The 19,756-nt window shown below is 36.6% G+C and overlaps 1 protein-coding gene across 4 annotated transcripts in view; it reads left to right on the forward strand.

Moving 5' to 3' along the window:
* The window catches only part of ZNF277 (zinc finger protein 277), a 95,558-nt gene that overhangs the window by 27,482 nt on the left and 48,320 nt on the right, over positions 1 to 19,756 (forward strand). The window contains exon 2 of one of the 4 annotated variants that reach the window (XM_012736147.2): positions 18,004 to 18,126. The exons of the other annotated variants lie outside the window; for them this stretch is intronic. The gene's annotated coding sequence lies outside the window, so the exon portion shown is untranslated. The remainder of the gene's footprint in view (positions 1 to 18,003; positions 18,127 to 19,756) is intronic. 4 annotated transcript variants of the gene reach the window in all.

A 19,756-nucleotide genomic window follows, 5' to 3' on the forward strand; every position in this document is an offset into this window, starting at 1 on the left:
AACTATAAAAGTGTATTTTTTTCTGTTTTCTGTTTCCTATTTTTGTTTCTTAAATGAAAAATGTATATTTTGCTATGTGGATGCTAATAAATATCCACCTTTTTAAAAGAAGTCTTTTAAATAGTGTTTTTTTCTGTTTGTGGTTAGTAATTCATTCCTTTTATCCTTAAACACATCAGAAACATACAGTTTAAAGAAAAAAAAAGATAGTTTGGAGGCCATGACTATAAAAAATAGGAAGCAGATATAATAGAAAATTGCAAAAAAAGGAAAAGTTAACTTTATCATGTGAAGTTTAAAGAGGTGGGGTAAGCCCCAGAAGTTGGAAATCCAGGCAGAAATTTGAGCTGGAGAGGGACAGTCTGAAAGTTAAGGTATTTAAAATTGCTGGTGTCCCACAAAAACTGAAACATCTATATATTAGGATGTTGGAGCAGAGCCTAAGGAAGTTGCATTGTTTGTGGTCTGGCAGAATCTGAAGAAGACTGGACTGTTGCTGTCTTGGTCCTAGAAGTGCTCACCGCTGCCCTGCTTGCCCCAACTAAGCCGGCTTCTTTCATATACACGTATTTTCCCCTAAGGTCTTGCTTCAGATAATTGACTTCTTACACTTTGATTGGCAGAGGTAGGTGCTCTCCTCACTCTGGGTTTACCCTAGATACTGCACATACCTTTATTTATAATAAATGCCATGTATTTTAATGGCTTGTGTCTCCCTCCATGCTTTGAGATCAGAATTCATGTCTTCATCTCTCTAGTCCTTTATCTTAGCTTGGTGCCTGGCATACCAGTTTTCAATAAATATTTTTTGAATGAATGGATAAGAGGTTTTTACATATCATAGGCATGGCAACCATAAATCATTGATTTTCCAAAATAATTTTGATATGAAATATTTAGTCATTTTCTTTCAGCTGTCAGTCACTTTGAAATTCAGCTATTGCTGTGCCCCAAATTTATTTCCTAAATGTCGTATACACAAAAATTTAACAAAAATTCTTTAAAGTTACCACATAGCAGAGACCTAGAAAGAACAAAACTCTCTCTCTTGAGGAAGGGTATGTTAGCCTTTTAAGAAAATCTCCAGGATTAGTAAAGTTTAAAGCTGGGAGATGAGATAGAGTGCTTCTGTGCTTGAGAAGTTTAGTACCGTAGTTTTTGGACTGAATTGTTCAGACCATATAGAAAAATCTGTCTTTCTTCTCTTTGTGTTTCTACATCCATCCAGAATTCAAAATACTGGGGAAATATGGTTAGAATTGAGAAATACAAAACAATTCTAGGTTTATTTCATGGAGTAATGGATTATAATGACCTTTAATTTATCTGTCAACATCTCAGAAAACAATATGGTTTTTTGTATAAAAAGCTTACCAGATTTCTAAAAATTATTATTTTGAGTAGTTATTTTTCAAAGGGACACTTAATGCAAAACATCACGTCTTAATGACTGTCAACATAACACATTTTTACTTACCAACTCTACACCAAATATTCCTGAATTGCTCTATTTTGAGGAGTTTTGTTTCCATAGTTATTCCGCTTCTCCTTGCCTGGTGACAATTCATTTATTAATCAACCAGATATTTACCCAGCATCTACTGTGTGCAGGGCACTGTGCTAGGTGCTAGAATCAGAAAAATGAACAAAATGGACAAGCTTTCTGCCCTCATCAAACATAAAAACTGGTAGGAGAAATGGATTTTAGCAGCATTTTATCAACTCTCCACATTCTAATGTGTATAAAATGAATGTATATAGCAGAAGTCATGCCATGAACTCAGAGCCTTCAAAAGGGACTTGCCAGGTGACAGAAATGAGGGGTATGAGATGCAGAATAGGATTAGATGAAGTCTAGTAACAATATGTATTATTAGAATTCATCTAATCATGACCACTTTGATTTAATACCACCTTCAACCTAATTTTAGAATAATAGGGAGCACTGAGGATCGATCATGGCAAATGTGAACATACTTACCCTCTCTAAGGAGGCAGCCATTAAGATCCAGATTGTTGATGAGTGGATATGTGCTCCCAGTATTATCAGAATATCCAATTTTTTTAATTGAAAGCCAGAATCTGGTTTTGTTTGTTCATGTCTACTCTTCCCATTTTCCTTATGGTAACTAACTGAAGTTAAACTACTTTGCATAGCAAATAAAATATCAGCTAGGTAAATTTGGCATGAGGGTTGCCAGTTCATAGACTCTGAGAGAGTCAAAGCCCTCTCTGAGGTGAGGGCATGAGTTTTAGCATCTAATTTGAATACATAGAAGCCTTTCTTGCTCCATTCCTAGTTAGGATTACCAGATTAAGCAAATGATAATAAAGGATGATTTCAAGTTATTTTGAATTTCAGGTAAACTACAAATACTTTTTTTAATATACACTATGCCTCAAGTACTGCATAGGGTATACTTGTACTAGCCAATACCATACAGCTGTGGTTCCCAACCTTATTGGCACCAGGGACCAGTTTCATGGAAGACAATATTTCCACGGACCCCAGGGGGCGGGATGATTCAAGCGATTACAGTTATTGTGCAGTCAGACCTCTCTGCTAATGATGATCTGTTTTTGCAGCTGCTCCCCAGTGCTAGCATCACCTCCTCAGCTCCACCTCAGACCATCAGGTGTTTGATTCTCATAAGGAGTGCATAACCTAGATCCCTCGCATGCACAGTTTACACTAGAGTTCACACTCCTATGAGAATCTAATGCTTCCACTGATCTGACTGAGGCAGAGCTTATGCCGTGATGTGAGCGATGCAGAGTGGCTGTAAATACAGGTGAAGCTTTGATGGTTTGCCAGCCGCTCACCTCCTGCTGTGTGGCCAGGTTCCTAACAGGCCACAGACTGGTTCCCAGGATTGGGGACCACAGCCGTGTGGTATTTGTGACATACTAAAAAAAAAGTATTCATTGTTTATTTAAAATTCAAATTTAACTGGACATCCTGTATTTGATCTGGCAACACTAGTCATAGTGCTGTGCTACTGTTTTGAAGTTACGTTCACCGAATAAGTAGCTGATGGGTAGATGAACTGTTTCATCATTTTTCCTATCTATTAATTTTAATAATTCATCTAAAATTTCCTTTTTTATTGAGTGATTGCTGTTTGCCAAGATGAGCAAACCTTCAAATGGGAAGTAAAAAAACAAATCTGGCTATCTATGGGGAAACCTTATTTAACTTTTATATATAAACTTCTAAATTGTTATTACCATATTTTAGTATTTTGGCACAAAAAATATTCTTGCTGTGGTTCAGAGAATATTTTTATTTATATATTTACCCCCATGCTACCAACTTGCCTTTGTAGCATTTTTTAAAAAACATATCTTTATAAATGTCCCCCTTTCCATGTTAGCAAACTGATTTTTGTTTTAATCTTTTAAAATCTAAGTTATTAGTGCTTTGCCTCAAGTATTCTTCCTGATGCCCATGTCACTTTGCAATTATTTTTGTATTTTTTGAGGTTCTTTTATTCTTTCCTTTCTGATATTAACCATCTGTATTAATAAGATAATAAACCAGGCTTATTGCTAATGAATCAATTCATTCGATGCTGGATTTAATTAGACATTTAACATGCCAGCAGATGTTCTGATTTTGTTTTGTTATCCCAAAATAAAATACAATAAATTTTTATATTTTCGCATAAGTTACACTAAATCAAAATTTGTTACTTTATTGTATATTATAAAAGACTAACTGATGGAGTTTTTATTACCACTGTTTTCCAAATATTAGAAGGAAACTCAGTTTTCTCTTAAAACACCTAATGCTAATTGGCACAAGAGTAAAATCCAGGAATAAAGAGTATCTAGGAATGAGTAATGGCGTGGCCTGCAAATCTGTACAAAGGAAATTGAACCACAGATACATCCCAAAGATTTTTTCTTTAGTACTTTAACAGAGAATGCATTTTCTAAATAATTAATCACTAAAAAGATTACTTAAGAACTATTAATTTCAGAGACACTGTCCAGTGACTTTGTTTTTTAATTGTTTGCTTTTCATGGTTTTGTTTGCAGTGTCGAAAGGGCCTTTTATTTTAAGAAAAAGAAAGGAAAAGACAGTTTTAGGAAAGGTTTTTAATGTTCAAGTCTTTATTAGAGAAATTGAGAGGGAAAGCTGTAAATGTGTTAGTGCATGCACAAAAGTAATAGCTCATACAAACTAATGAGCTGTCCTCATTTTGGACTTTCAACCTCTAGTATGCCCTTTCTAGAAAAGGAATAAAAAGATTTTGTGCAGTGTTCCAGGTACCAAATCAGTAGATAATGTGCATTAAGCAATCTCGGACTTACAGATACATTAAGGGGGAAAAACTATCTTAAAACATTTTACCAAGTGAGTAAGTTGACCTGTCAGACAAACTTCCTGAGATGTGGGTATAATATCTTCTAGAACACCAACAAGATTAAAAGGAGGAAGAAGACCAAAGTCTTTTCCCTCCTCCAGCTTAGTTTCTTTGTTTGCTTTGTTTGGTAGTTCCTTTTGTTTAAAAATATGTCGCCTATATTTTAAAAATAGGTATTATACTATAAATATGATTTTCTATAATTTTTTTCATTTGACAGTGTGTCCTGAGTATTTTCCCATACTACTAACTCTCTCAAAATGCATTTTAATGACCACTTAATTTCTAGAATTCATTTGTTCTCTTATTATTGGATATTGGGTCATTTCTATTTTTTTTTTTCCTATCATTAAATTAACACCAATGTATATTCTTGAATAAACCCCTCAGTCTTGCTTCCATAGGGCATTATTTCTAGGAAGGGATTAGCCTTACTACTTGAACTTTAATTTTCTAATTATTTTTCAGACTATAAAGAATGTATTAGTTTCCTAAAACTAGGGCAAGATGGGAGTGAAATCAGGAAGGGAGGCTAGGCAGAGAGCATAGGTGATGGAAACAGAGTTGAGCCTACCTTGTGGTGTGGAGCCTATCTTGTGGAGCCTGGTGTCTGTGCTATCTTTTCTGACTTCCAAGATGAATGGATAGTTACAGCATATAGTAATTGTGTGTTTCATCCAGGGTTCATCTCTTACAAATTTGCAATATCTTTTTTTAGTCTTAACAGTTTTTTCAGGATTTGGTAGAATTGTTAATATCATTCAAAGCTAGTCACAGAAATGTGTGTGAGAAAGAACTTGTGATGATAGGTCACATAACCCTTAATTAGTTTCTAGTAGGTCTTGCCTCAGGTTTCTGTTTATGGGTCTGCCCAGGTAGCTTGGGAAGATCCCAGCCACCATAAAAGCTTCAGACATTGCTAATTTCATAAATTTTATAGTTTATCATTCTGAGCACTGCAGTAGAGTCTTTGAATTCCCTGCATGGCTACTTGTATACTATAGGTTATCTGGAGTCATCAGTTTCAACTAGGTGCTTAGCCAATAGGAATGCAGTTGCAGCTTTGATGTTTTCCATCAAAACTAGTAATAATGTATATCCTGGGAGATTAACCATGCCTCCTTTGACCCTTTGTAAAGTCTGTTTCACCTAACAGCCAGCAATTTGGTTTTGGCCTATAAAAAAATGGGAGAATGCAAAATAAATTTGCTGTATCTTATAAAGAGCTAATAGATAGCATTTTATATGCCTAGCTATATCTACTTTCAGGTTGTGTTTTTGTTTTTCAGATTAAAAATGATTACTTCATTTTTACTGATAATCTCTTCTTTTTCTTGAGAGGAAAGAATGGTAACTCTCAAACTGATGATAGAAAAAAAATCTCATTTTTCTAATGTTAAACTCTTTCCTCATTTGTTTTCATACTTCTTGTCTAAATATTACCACATGTGTAACATTTCACCTCAGATCCTTAAATACTTTAACCTTCACGATCCTTTTAGAATTGTATCTGTTTTTATGAGTTTATTCATAATCTTCTCTCCATTAAAAAACACTACTGCTCATTTGTTTAATCCTCGTGAATAACAAAGCCTTTAGTCAAAGCTTTTGTGTCATTCTGCTTGCCTTCACTTGAAGGTTCTATAATAGAAAACTTTTTTAAAGCAAGGTGACCTGAACTACCATTTGTCCCAAATAAAATCAGTTATTTGGTTTTTAAATAACATCTTTTGATGTATATGAAAGCAGTAGACATCTTAGAATTCTATGTAGTTTTTAAAGCACAGTGCTAAAAGGTTTAGAGTATTATCCTCTACTAAACATTTATTCTTCTCTTCAGTGTCTTGTAGCATATGAGTACCAAGGGTGTACTCATTTTCTTTAGAAATTGGTGTTCCCTAACTCATTACTTTCTATTTCTCTACAATGAGTTCTTTACACTGCTCTCAGACAGCTTGCATTTAATAGCTCTCCTCCTTCCTACAATCTGCCCTGCTAGTTTTGCAGCCTCAATAGATTTCATCTCTCTTCACGTTCTGTCTTCCAAATTACTGAGACATTTTAAAAAGCAATAAAAAAAAAAAAAAGATTATCAAGCCATGTATATAGACTGCTTGCCCAGATTTATTGATCTTAAAATGGCCAAGCTGCTGGCCAGGAATTTTCAGCTTTGTATTAAAATTCAGTGAAATTCAGAGAGAGCACTGCACATAATATTGTCATTACAGAGAGAACTTTGGACTTTAAATTCCCATGGCAAACACTATTTTTAGTTTTAGTTTTTTTAGGGATTATATGGCTATTTGCCTTAATTACTTTATTTGTTTTCTGCATTGATATATTACAGGATAAGTTAATTATTAATATATCAGTAAAGGTAATTTAATGACAGAAAAGTTTTGTTCCATGGGATTGCCTCTTTAGAGTGTTTGTAAACAATCTAAGGTTATTTTTAAGAAAAATATTTTATCTTATTAGTATAAAAATATGCTATGATTCATATCTAGAAACTCTTCATAGCCTAGCATTTAAGAAGTTATATTTTAAATTTGTCTCAATTAAAAATATAGATACTTTTGGTTGTAGAAGTGGATGGATAATACTGCCTAAATTCATATAGACTTAGCCATTCACAGTGTCCATAAAAAATAATAAAAATAGAACAGAGCAATAATAAATTACCCTGTGTTATATTTAAAATAACATTCCTACTGTCAAGAAAGGGGGGGGAACCAAGGTTTCTCTATCATAATCCAAATGTTAAGGTATTTGCTCAGGGAGATACAGTGACTCTAGTTGGGCTGTGGATTCAGACATTGTGGATTCCATTCCTCTCTCCTTCTTATGGGCTGTGTAACCCTGTGTAATCCTTTAGTCAAGGAAAAGGCCACTACTCAATATCTAAAACAGTTGGATTTATTGTTGCTGGGGAGTGAAGACCTATGCTTGTAAGGCACAGCCTTTCTGAATAAAGCGGACTGTTGATCTATCTTATTTAGAGTTTGGGGAATTGTAGAGATCAGAGACTAGCAGACTCAGAAGCAGGAAAGTGGAATTGGTGGACCTTTAGCTATGGCAGTATAGTCACTGAATGAGGCTGTTGACAATTGACTGATTTTCAGAAATGTGATAATGGAATTGAGTTGTCACAGACTCATTCAGACAAGTTTTAAACTGTTTATGATTCTTACTACTTAACAATAACAAAACTGTCTTCCTCATAGGATCTGAAAATTAAATGAAAGATTATATGTAAACTTCCTAGCATAATGCCTAATAAAAATAAGCCATCCACTTCATCAGTCTAACCTTAAAGAGAGTAAAGCCCCTTACCTATGAAAGCTCCAGCTTTTAGAGCTCTAGATCATCACACTGGGTAGTATGGCCCCTCAGATTTTTCTCACTCCCCAGGGCTACACAGTACATACCATTCATTTGTGTTTGTATGTATAGTTAATACACAGCTCTGCAATGTCAGATTTCTGTGCACTGTTTATGTCAGTTTTAAATAGTTATCATTTGCTTTGTGGACCAGTGGGCTTTTTGTGGGTTTGGTTTTGTTTTTAAGTTTTATGAGTATTAAAGATCTCTTTGAAAACTTTTTGAAAGCTGTGAACACTTTCCCCTGAGAAATATATATGTGTATATACACATTTTTGTAGACAATCTCTTGGGTTCTCAGAGTCCATGAAAGTTCAGGCCCTGCTCTTCAAAACTACCTCTGCTCAAAAAGGTTCTCTATCAGAATCTTCACCTCTGGAAATAGAGGTTTCAGTTGCAGGGCACTGGGCAATACCAATAAAAGTAGCCATTTATGACAGAAAGCACACAATGTATCTTGTGGTTTGAGGGCAAAGGCTGAAATGCACTGGACAAGAAGGTACCAGGTTCTAGAAGCTACGCGACCTTCTCTGGGTATCAGTGTTGGCCAGTCAATGGGTTTTTTGTTTTTGTTTTTGTTTTTTTAATTTGGTATTGGGAGGTTTTTGGGGGGTTTTTTGAAATTTTTTTTTATTTTTTTATTTTTTACTTTTTTATTTCGGCATATTATGGGGGTACAGATTTTAAGGTTTCAATAAATGCCCATTTCCCCCCTCCCCCGACAAGTCTGAGTCGCCAGCATGACCATCTCACAGATGGTGCATGTCTCACTAATTATATATGTATATACCCGCCCCCCCTCCCCCCTGCCCAATACCCTATTAATGCAGTACCTATGTGACCACTTAGGTGCTGTTCAGTTAATACCAATTTGCTGGTGAGTTTATGTGGTGCTTGTTTTTCCATTCTTGGGAAACTTCACTTAATAGTATGGGTTCAAGCTCTAACCAGGAAAATATGAGATGTGCTATATCACCATTGTTTCTTAGAGCTGAATAGTACTCCATGGTATACATATACCACATTTTATTAATCCATTCTTGGATTGATGGGTACTTGGGCTGTTTCCACAGCCTTGCAATTATGAATTGTGCTGCTATAAACATTCGAGTGCAGGTGTCTTTTTTGTAGAGTGTCATTGGATCTTTTGGGTAGATGCCCAGCAATGGGATTGCTGGATCAAATGGTAGATTCACTTGTATCGCTTTAAGGTATCTCCATATTGCTTTCCACAGAGGTTGAACTAATTTGAAGTCCCACCAGCAGTGTAAGAGTATAGAATTTTTTTATTTCCATCTTGATTTCTTCATTTATGAAGTAATCATTTAGTAGGAGGTTGTTTAATTTCCACATTTTTGTGTAGAAATGTGAGTTTCTGTTAGGGTTGATTTCTACTTTTATTCCACTGAGATCTGAGAAGGTACATGGTATGATTTCTATTTTTTTAAATTTCTTGAGATTTACTTTGTGTAAATCTCTAGGATATGGTCAATCTTAGAGAATGTTCCGTGAGCTGATGAGAAGAATGTATATTCAGTGGATTTTGGGTAGAATGTCCTGTAGATGTCAGTCAGAGCCAGTTGTTCCAGGGTTTTGTTTAAGTCCATTATTTCTTTATTAATTTTCTGTTTGGAGGATCTGTCTTGTGCCGTCAGTAGGGTGTTGAAATATCCAGTGATTATGGAGTTGCTATTAATCCTTTTGCTTAGATCCAGTAAAGTTTGCTTTATGAAACTGGGTGCACATAAGTTGGGTGCATATATATTTAAAATTGTTATCTCTTCTTGTTGAAGTGTGCCCTTCACCATTATATAATGACCCTCTTTGTCTTTCACTACTTTTGTTGGTTTAAAAACTAAATCGTCTGAAATTAGAACTGCCACGCCAGCCTTCTTTTGGCTTCCACTTGCCTGGAATACTGATCTCCACCCTTTTACTTTTAGTCTATATGCATCCTTGCAGGTTAGATGTGTTTCCTGAAGACAGCATATACTTGGCCTGTATTTTCTTATCCATTCAGCCAGCCTATGTCTCTTGAGTGGAGAGTTTAAGCCATTCACATTTATTGAGAGAACTGATAGGTAAGGTAGATTACTGTTCATTCTGTTGGGTTGGATGTTATTGCTTTGATTTCTCTCTTGAGCCATTGTATTATCTGGCCTGTAATCTTTGGGTTTTGGTTGTTTTTATATTCGTGAGTTTTTATTATGGTGTTCCATGCGTAGCACTGTTTTGAGTACTTCTTGTAGGGCTGGTCTTGTCTTGGTGAATTCTCTGAGACTTTGCTTGTCTGAGAATGTCTTTATTTCTCCTTCATATATGAAGCTTAGTTTTGCAGGGAAGAAGATTCTAGGCTGGGCATTGTTTTGTTTCAGAAGAGTGAGAATGGGGCCCCAGTCTCTCCTTGCTTGTAAAGTCTCATTAGAGAAGTCTGGTGTTATTCGAATTGGCTTTCCCTTGTATGTCACTTGCTTCTTTCGTCTTACAGCTCTTAGAAGGGCCTCTTTAGTTGATATTTTGGTCAGTCTGATGACTGCATGTCGTGACGTCTTCCTGTTTGCATTGAATCTCCCAGGGGTCCTCTGAGCTTCTTGAACTTGTATATCGAGATTTTGAGCAAGGCCTGGGAAATTTTCCTCTATTATATCTTCAAATAGCTTGTCCAACCCTTGGGTGTTGTCTTCTTCCCCTTCTTGTAACCCTATGACCCTCACATTAGGTTTCTTCACATAATCCCACATCTCTTGTAGGCTTTGCTCTTTTCTCTTGTTTCTCTGCTCTCTCTCTGTGATGGTTTTATTTAGTTGGAGGGTGTTATCTTCAAGCTTTGAGATTCTTTCTTCTGTTTGATCTACCCTGTTCTTGAGACTTTCCACTGTATTTTGTAGTTCCTTGAATTGATTCTTCATTTCCAGGAGTTCGGTTACACTTTTCTTCAATGTGTCTATTTCTTTTCTCATATCCTGGAGACTTTTTGTGGTTTCTTGGTGTTGGTTATTGAGTTGTTGTTGCAGCTGGGTGAGTGTTCTTATGTTCCACATACGAAATTCCTCTTCTGTCATATTGGTTGCCTGATTTTGGTCGGTGTCCGTTTCTAGGGGGCTGGTGCTCCTCTTTGGGGGTGTGTTTTCCTTTTGGTTCTTCATATTTCCTGAGTTCTTTCGCTGATTTCTTCCCATGTCGATCAGTTGTTGTTTCTTTCCTTAGGTTATTGTTTGGGTATTCACACACCTTGTTTAGTTTCTGAGGCGTTAGGTGGTGCCTGTGGGTGAAATTGGACCACTCCCTGTATATTGAGTCAGTGGGTGCCGTGGAAAGGCTGTGCAAGATGCCGTCCCTGTCAGTAGGTGGCGTTTGCTTGGAGGAACAGGCTATGGTGTTGATTTTGAGTCCTGTAATCAGCTCTCGTTCTGGGCGGAGCTGGGTTGGGTAAGCCTGCCCTCAGGCCGTTAGCAGGGGTCAAAGTTCTGTTCTCTGCTTCCAGGAAAAGCTGTCAGGGCAGGGCTGGAATGGTCCCACTCAGCCAGAAAGTCTGCTTGTGGGGGTGGGGCTGTCTGAGACCCGCAGTCTGGAGTGGGCCTCGCTTCTTTCCACCCTCCCCAACTCCGCAGCTACTCCTGGGCCTCTGCCAGCAGGCCAGACCACACGTCACCAGGCCTCCCCGGATTGTGATGCCGGCAGGGAGGTTCCCTGCACAGGAACGCTGCCTGGGCTGGGCGCACAGCCTCCCTTTGGTGGGAGGGTTGCCCTCTAGGACTCTGATCTGCCCCTGGATGCACACACATCTCAGCGGGCTGTTCACAAATATCCCTTCTGTGCCCCGGGCAATGCTAGACCTCGGTGCACAGGATCTGGTCTGCAGGTCTGACCTCTGGGTCCCAGAGTTCAAACTGTATCCCCACCAGGGAGAGGAGTTCCGGTCCCAGTTCACCCACAGGGAGCCCAAGCTGTGTCTGTGTCTCTCAGCCTCTGAGTCGGCACCATTCTCCTGGGAACACCGTGCCAGCAGCACCTGGGAGTGCTGGCGGATAGGGAGCTCACAGTCTGAGTTCCCCTTAGTCAGCTGTAGGGTCCCAAAAGGGAAGGTCCCGTTCCCTGGAGATGCCTCCGGCTGGTGGCTGTATTGTCTCTCTGGGCAGCCGCAGGTAGGGTCGGCGGAGGGGAGAAGGAGGCAATATGGCGCCTGCCGGGGCTCGGGTCTGTACACACGGAGGTGCACAGGGATTTGGGAGTCTGGTGCCGTGTCCGCTACAGGCTCACCGCTAGCTGGCGGCAGCCGTCTCTGGGCTGATGTCGCAGGTCTCTCCACCCGCTGGGGAGCCCACCAGCAGTCCCAAATGCAGGGGAGGGGAAAGGTGATTTATCCACCTACCCTTCCCGCTGGTCTCCGGGCTGCTCCGGCGGTCTCAGCTTCCAGTTCTGCTCCAAAGCCTCCTCCCGTGGAGTTTTCCGGTGTCTTAGGTACCCCTCCTTCCGGCCCTCATCCGCTGTATGCTCGCCTTCTTGCTTCTTTTTTCTAATTTCTGCTAGAATCTGTCTTTTCTCCAGAGACACTCTTTCTGGCAGTGTTTCTCGTCCGCCATCTTGATCCTCCTCCAGTCAATGGGTTTTGAACATTAGTGTACATAGGCCACTCCTGGGGATCCTGCTTTGGGCCCTACCCCTAGAATTTGATTAATTAGTTCTGGGCCATGGTAATTCTGGTCCTAACCACTCTTTGAGAAAAGCTGAATTACTTTATAAAATCTAAACATTGTTATGACACAGCAAGTTCTCCCTGCCCAATTACCTGCCTTCCTCTCCAGTCTTATTTTTGGCATCTGTCCCCCTGCACCTTACAAATCCTATGAAATAGTTTCTCAAGAAGATCTTGTAATGTCAGGTTTGTAGGCCAGTGATTCTTAACCACTTCAGTACTGCGCTCACCGGCCATGAAACCTTGCCCACAGCCCCGGCAGTCATAGTCCACACGATAGTTTGTGCTATGCACTGACTACGAATCTGTTTTGCTCTTGTGTGATGAGGAAAGCTTTAAAGCACTGAAAGCTTGTTTTACTTTACAGGCAGCTTTACTTGTAATGTAAATCAGAAAAGGTAACATGGACATTTGTGTTTTCATTACATTATTTTTAAATGTTCACAATTTATTTTGATAAATGAAAAATCAGAAAAGTCATATCATGGCTATCGGCTAAAGTCACTATGTGCATTCATCTGTGGCTATTGACTATAGTCGACACTGGTACTGAAGTGGTTAAACTGCTTCAGATTCACCTGGCCAACTGTTAAAATGCAACTTTTGTTTTGCATTCACAACTTGGCTATTTGGCATGTCAGACTTAGCTTTCAGCCTATCTCGGCTTTCAACATGCTTCCTCATTAAGTTTAATCATATCTAGCTTTTGATTTACAGTCAGAGATGGGTGTCTCTTCCCTTGAACACTTAGAAGCCATTGTAGAATTAATTTGTCAAATTTCAATATTGTCATGTCTCAGAATGCCCTTCTCCTCAGAAGCCCGAGGAGAAGGAAAGAGATGGGAGAATGGCCAGTGGAGCAGTCAGAACACACACAACATTTATCAATTAAGTTTGTTGTCTTACATGGGCATGGTTCTTGGCACTATAAGACAACTGCAGTAGTAACAACAAAGATCACTAGTCACAGATCAACATAACATAGAATAATAATGATGAAATTTGAAATATTGCAAGGATTACCTAAAGGTGACACAGATATAAAACAGGAGCACATGCTGTTGGAAAAATGGCACTGATAGACTTACTCTACACAATTACCACAAACCTTCAATTTGTAAAAAAAAAAAACACAGTATCTGTGAAGCACAATAAAATGAGGTATGACAATATTTGAAGAAAAATAATCTTAATGTTAATAATGGTTATTTCTGAATGGTGAGATTATGGGTCTTTTTTCCCTTCATTTTGCTTACAAGTTCTATAGTGAACTATGTATTCATTTTTGCATTCGGAACATTTTGTTTTAAAATGCTATAAGGCTTAATCAAAACAGTCCAGTGAGAATTTTAATCAAAGTAATTACATCAGTCAACCAAAAAGTACAGAAGACCATTCAGAGCTGTGCTTTCATTTTGAATAAGAGGAGAATGTGAAAGTCCTAGAACAGTAGTGGGTGCCTCTCTGTAGAAAGGAAGAGTCATCATTTGGAAAGGGAAGGATGCAGAAGGAAAAACTACTGGAGGCAGATATTTGCTGGCTTTTCTCTGTTAACCTTTAAATGGTAAGGATGGACGGAAGCTGTGAGTAATATTGTCATCTTACTGCAGACATAGGCAACTCTACTTCCTATGATTAATATTTTTACATTTACTTCTTAATTCTTAAGATTGCTGTATAGTTACTGTCTAGCCATTGGGTCACTAACAGTGGCCCGGCCTTATCAACAGATAGAAAATCACAAACTAAAACATGAAGACTTTTTTTTGACAACAGATTAAGAGCTGCAACAGATTCTGAAACTTTAGGTGAAATATTAGAACACCCTACCAGCATACCATAGCAACAGACTAACTTTTGAAAATAATTATAAAATATAGGTGTGTGGAATATTGAAAACCCTATTTTTCAAGCTCTAAAGTTTTATTGTATTCCTGAAAACAATTGCTTCACCAAAAACTAGCAGTGCCAGTAATGTTGTGTTTTCCTTGTTTTCAAAATATCCCTTGGCTATTTATAGTTCTAGATCTTCTCTTATGGAGTTATTGATATCACACAAATGTTAAGTTTTAAAGAAATTGTTCTTGAAGTTTTAAATAATCTCTAAATGCACCAAAAATATATATACTTATGTTTTCATAAATGTAGGTGTCATCTCTTTGATATTCATAAACTTTGTACTCTTTATTCTTTTTTTTTTTTTTTTTTTTTTGAGTAAGAATTGGTTCATCCCAATGGTTTTCACCTAGGGGAGTAGGTGAAAAAGCTTCCCAAATTATCATAACAGTATCCCTAATTGTGAATCACTGGTTTAGAATACAGCAGAAATGACAGCTGGTGGTAAGATTCAGAGCAAAGCACTTTTGTGTTCTGAAAGATTCTTTGATCACTACTGTAACCTCTTAATATATTCTTAAGTATATTGGATATGTCAAATAGCATTATTTTTCCCTTAGCTTATTTTATACAACCCAATAACTTATTTTACATTTTTGTATTTTATTTAATGGCTACCTGCAATCATACATAATCAGTGTTTAGTGGAGTGCTAGGATTTTGGAAACCTGATGTCTTTTTGGGTGCTGATCTCATTTTTTTTAATCAGTTTCAGCAATCAAACATTTCCCTAATACATTTTAACTTTAGAATCTTATTGAAAATAATTCTATTTGAAAAGTATTATTTCTTAAGTGCTTTAAGTTTTATAGAATTAGAGTTTAAGAATGAGAAGAGGTTGAGGAAGAAAGAAAAAAGGAGGACAATGAACAACCCTTTTAATAATTGCTAACATTTGATTAGCTTTTGCTGGCTGTTTCTCTCTTGCTTGCTTCTAAAAGTCTCCTTAATTTTTTTTCACCTTCCCCAATTTTCCATTCTTTTTATTAATGTGCATCTCATTGCTAGGGAATATCTGCCTACTGAGAGGAGTAATAGGAGGTTTGAGTCTTCAGATCTGAGAGGCAAAGACAGAAACAAGATTTTCTTCACTGTTGCCACTTCCTCATTCCACAGTGGTTCCACAGTGGGTATGTGAGCCCACTGCACTTTCAAAATAGCAGTGGTGGCAGCTTACCTCAGCCAAGACCTTATCCAAGATTTCCTTGGATACTCCCACAGATGATTGAAATTCTTAAACAACAGGAATTCAACCTTTCCTTGCTTAGGGACAACTAAGCACTTTTGTTAACTCTGGCCCAGTATGTAAGACCAGTTCAAATGAATCTGAATGATTTTGAGTGCCTTTTCTAGAAAGTCAAGGGTATCTCATGACAGTTTGCCATGAAGGTGAATTTCATTTTCCTATAATTCCAGTCCATCAAGGAAAATAACCTCTCACTAAGGCACAGCCTTTCTTTCACCTAGTGACCAGGGGAAATGTCCATGTGTGTAAGGATAGAAATGGAAAGGAAGGAAACTTGACCATTAAGGAAGAAAAACTTATTTTAGATTTAAAGGGAAAATATAGCATATGTCTGTGCTCATGCACACATAAAGCTTAGTGGCTGAGTATGTTGGAATTTGTTTTCAAACGCGAAGGCCATAGGGCTTAATTGATATTTTTAAAAAATTTATTTAGTTTGAATAAGACTTATAAGATAAGGAGCAGTTTTTCTCAGGAGCTTGAAATACCTAATTAGTATTATCTGTATATTCTTTAAGGATTTACAATGTGTTGCTTTTTTGTCTTTCAGTGTTCTCATCCCACATAGGATCATTTGGCAAACACTAGAAATTTGGAGTGATCTTAGAATACAAGATGTACATGGACTAATAGTTTATAGACTATTGTTCTTGAAATTCTTTTGCATATCCAAAATTAATGTCCAAAGTAGAAAGATTTTTTTTAGAATCATGATAACTACCTTTGGATCAAAGTAAAAAACATACCAAAACCATAGGGGAGTTGCTGTGTTTTTTTCAGGACATATAATTTTTCCCTGGCTTGCTTATTTTGATTTACTTTCAATTTTTTAAAGATAATTACTGTATATCTGTTTCATGTGGTTTGTATAAACATCTAGTTCAGTTTCATTGATTGCCACTTAATAACTTAAAATAAACAGTTACTTGGGCATTTTAATCTAGATTTCTTGAGGAGTTTCTTTACTTTTAAGACTCTGAATTTCTTTAATATCAGTATTTTTATCCATGAGTCAATACCCCAGATCTTAAGACTGGGAATCTTGAGTGATACTATATTTCCCCATATAATGTTTTTATCTCATAAGATATTTATGTATCTAGACTTTTTTGGAATAAATTATTCTAGTGAATAATTTCATTATTCTCTAAATGAAAAATCTATTTGACATAGTTGTTAATTTGAAAGTACCACTTGACTTTATTCTAAAGTATTGCTATGTTTAAGACACAATCCAAAGAGAGAAATGCATTTGTAGAATTGTCAACAAAACAATACTTTCTATTCTGTTGAAAAACAAAATCTAATTTTTTTCAAGGAACTAATTGATATGAGATATACATATATAGTTTAAGAAATTCAAATGTTCTAAAACAAGAATTTAAATCAGTGGTTATGTGGTACTTACTTTTTAAAGTCCTTTATTTATTGATGTGTTTTTCTATGCCTAAAAAAAAATATTTTTTCCTGTTCCATAAAAACCAAACTATTACACTAAGAAACATTCATGTTCATAAATTAAGGCATCAGACACTAAAATAAAAACATGACATAGCTATTTAATCTTGTAAATAGAGATATTTTACTCATACAACTCAGAAATTTATGGTTCTATCAAAAATACTAATTATACTTAATAGGGAGATTCAGATAAGTAATTTACAATCTTCCAGTTGCCAACCCATTTCATTAAAATATTGACTATTAATGTCAAAGTAATTTCCTGTCAAATCAAATCAATTAAATTAGGTTAAACCCAACCTCTGTGAATGCACTGTGATATTTCCACTGGGCACCACTTATTTAGAAAGCATAATGCAGGCCAATAACCAATCAAATCTTCTGAATCATGATTTACTCTCCCTTTCTTTTCATATTTTCCTTCATAGAACTGAATAAATAAGAGCACTCACCAATCTTTTTGTTTCTCCATTCTTGCCAGAAAGCATTTTGTCAATGCTTTTTGTTACATTGGCCCTCCTATTAGGATCACCAGTATTGTTTGCATTAGACTATTTGGTTAATTAAATTTACCATTGACTAGAGTTAAGACTTTAATGCCTTTGTTTATTTCCAGCTTTACCAATGAAAAATCCTTCTACATTTATATTCCCAAATCCCTAATGTCTGTCCCTGACTCCTGTCCCCTATTGGTAAAAAGGAGATAAAGTTGAGGACTTAGCACCAGTATCCAGCCTTGAATTTTGCTTAGAGCTTCAGCATCCCTAAGCCTCGCCCTCAGTATTAATTTAAATGCTCTCAGGTATCTTTGATAGGATAGAGTAAGAGCAGTAGAGGAAATGAAATAGCTTGATGCAAAAGAATATTTGAAGTAATAATACAGCATAAAGATCCTTCATTTGTCATATTAGTAAGGAAAGATTTATATTTATCCATTTACTTTCTCTTCCTAGGATTTATTTCCCTCTAAAATGTCATGAATTTATAATATTTCAACAACTTCAGCTTCCACATTATTGTAATTATTGCATTATTAAAGAAGACACCACTAATTCATTTTTATGGAATTGATTAAGGTAAGAAGGCATCATGCATAAACCAGAAACATATGTAATCTATAGCCAAGAAATGAAACTAATGTCCCATTTAGTTTCCCACTTTTTTACCAAAGTTGGCTTGAGAAAGGAAACTTAATCACAATATTTTTACCATTAGATAGTTTTGAAACTAAGAAATGCTGCCTTAAAGGGGGCTGCAGCCAAAATTTTGGATTCTGCAGTTCTTCACTGGTATAATTAAGGGAAAAGAGCATGATCAGTGTTGTCTCATTAGCCATGCATAATATGGATAGGTAATCAAGCCATTTCTACAGAGGTCCACCTGTAGTCTACTAAACAGTTTGCTCCTGAGTCCATTTTTTAGTAGTAGTTCCTGGGCTCATTGAGAGTTTCATCCTGCATAACAAACTTTATACTCATTGAACAGCAACTCCTCTTTTTCCCCTCTCCTCAGCTCCTGGCAATCACCATACAACTTTCTGCTTCACTTAGTTTTACTATTTTAGGTATTAGAATCATATAGCAGTATTTGTCCTTCTCTGACTGGCTTATTTTACTTATAATATCCTCAAGGTTCATTTATGTTGTAGCTATAATAGGATTTTCTTCTTTTAAAGGCTGAGTAATATTCATTGTATTTATATAGTGTATTTTCATTATCTATGCATCTGTTGTTTCCACCTCTTAGCTATTGTCAGTAAGGCTTCAGTGAATATAGGAGTACATATATTTCTTTGAGATCCTGTTTTCAATTCTTTTGGACAAATAACCAGAAGTGAGGTGGCTGGATCACATAGTAGTTCTATTTTTAATTTTTTGAGGAACCTTTATACTGTCTTCAGTAGCAGCAACTGCACAATTTTATATTCCCAGCAGTACACAAGGGTTCCAGTTTCTTGATATCTTCACCAATACTTGTAATTTTCTGTTTTTTGATAGTGGCCATCTTAGTGTTTATCTTTGCCATCTTAACAGATGTGTGATGATGTGTCATCATGGTTTTGATTTCTATTTCCCTGATGATTAGTGATGTTGAGCACCTTTTCATATACTATTGCCCATTTGTATGTCTTTGGAGATCTGTCTCTTTGAATCCTTGGCCCATTTTTTTAATCTGGTTATTTAGTTTTTCACTATTGAATTGTAGGAGTTTTATATTTTTATATATATATATATATATACACACATATTGATTATTAATCCCTTTTCATTCACTTAGAGCAGCCTGTGGAAGGCTTAGAGTCAGTGCAAATGGAATATTTGAACATAGCGCCTGAGATCTTGTAGATTGTGCTCATAGCAGCAGGAGATTTGAATGGCGCATTTTCCTGGCCATTACACCTACTGAATCAGGATCTGCATTTTTTCAAAATCTCCAGGAGATTTATGTGCACATTAAACTTTGAGAAGCACTGCCCTAGAATAATAATTTGATGCTTTTAGGATCATACACAGAGTCAATAAAATTGTTAATCCTTAAAACCTGAGCTTCCTTGAGATGGTAGTTTTTACAGTTCATTTGAACAAAGTTGCTATTCAAAGTGAGAACTAGCACAAGTAATTAGTTGTTATTAATTTGTAACACATTTGTGAAGTGGATTTAGGTCAAAAGAATATCCAAGATGCTTTGCCTCTTTGCTGAAAGGAG

Source organism: Microcebus murinus, chromosome 9 (genome assembly GCF_040939455.1).
Source record: "Microcebus murinus isolate Inina chromosome 9, M.murinus_Inina_mat1.0, whole genome shotgun sequence".
Classification (NCBI taxonomy): Eukaryota; Metazoa; Chordata; class Mammalia; order Primates; family Cheirogaleidae; genus Microcebus; species Microcebus murinus.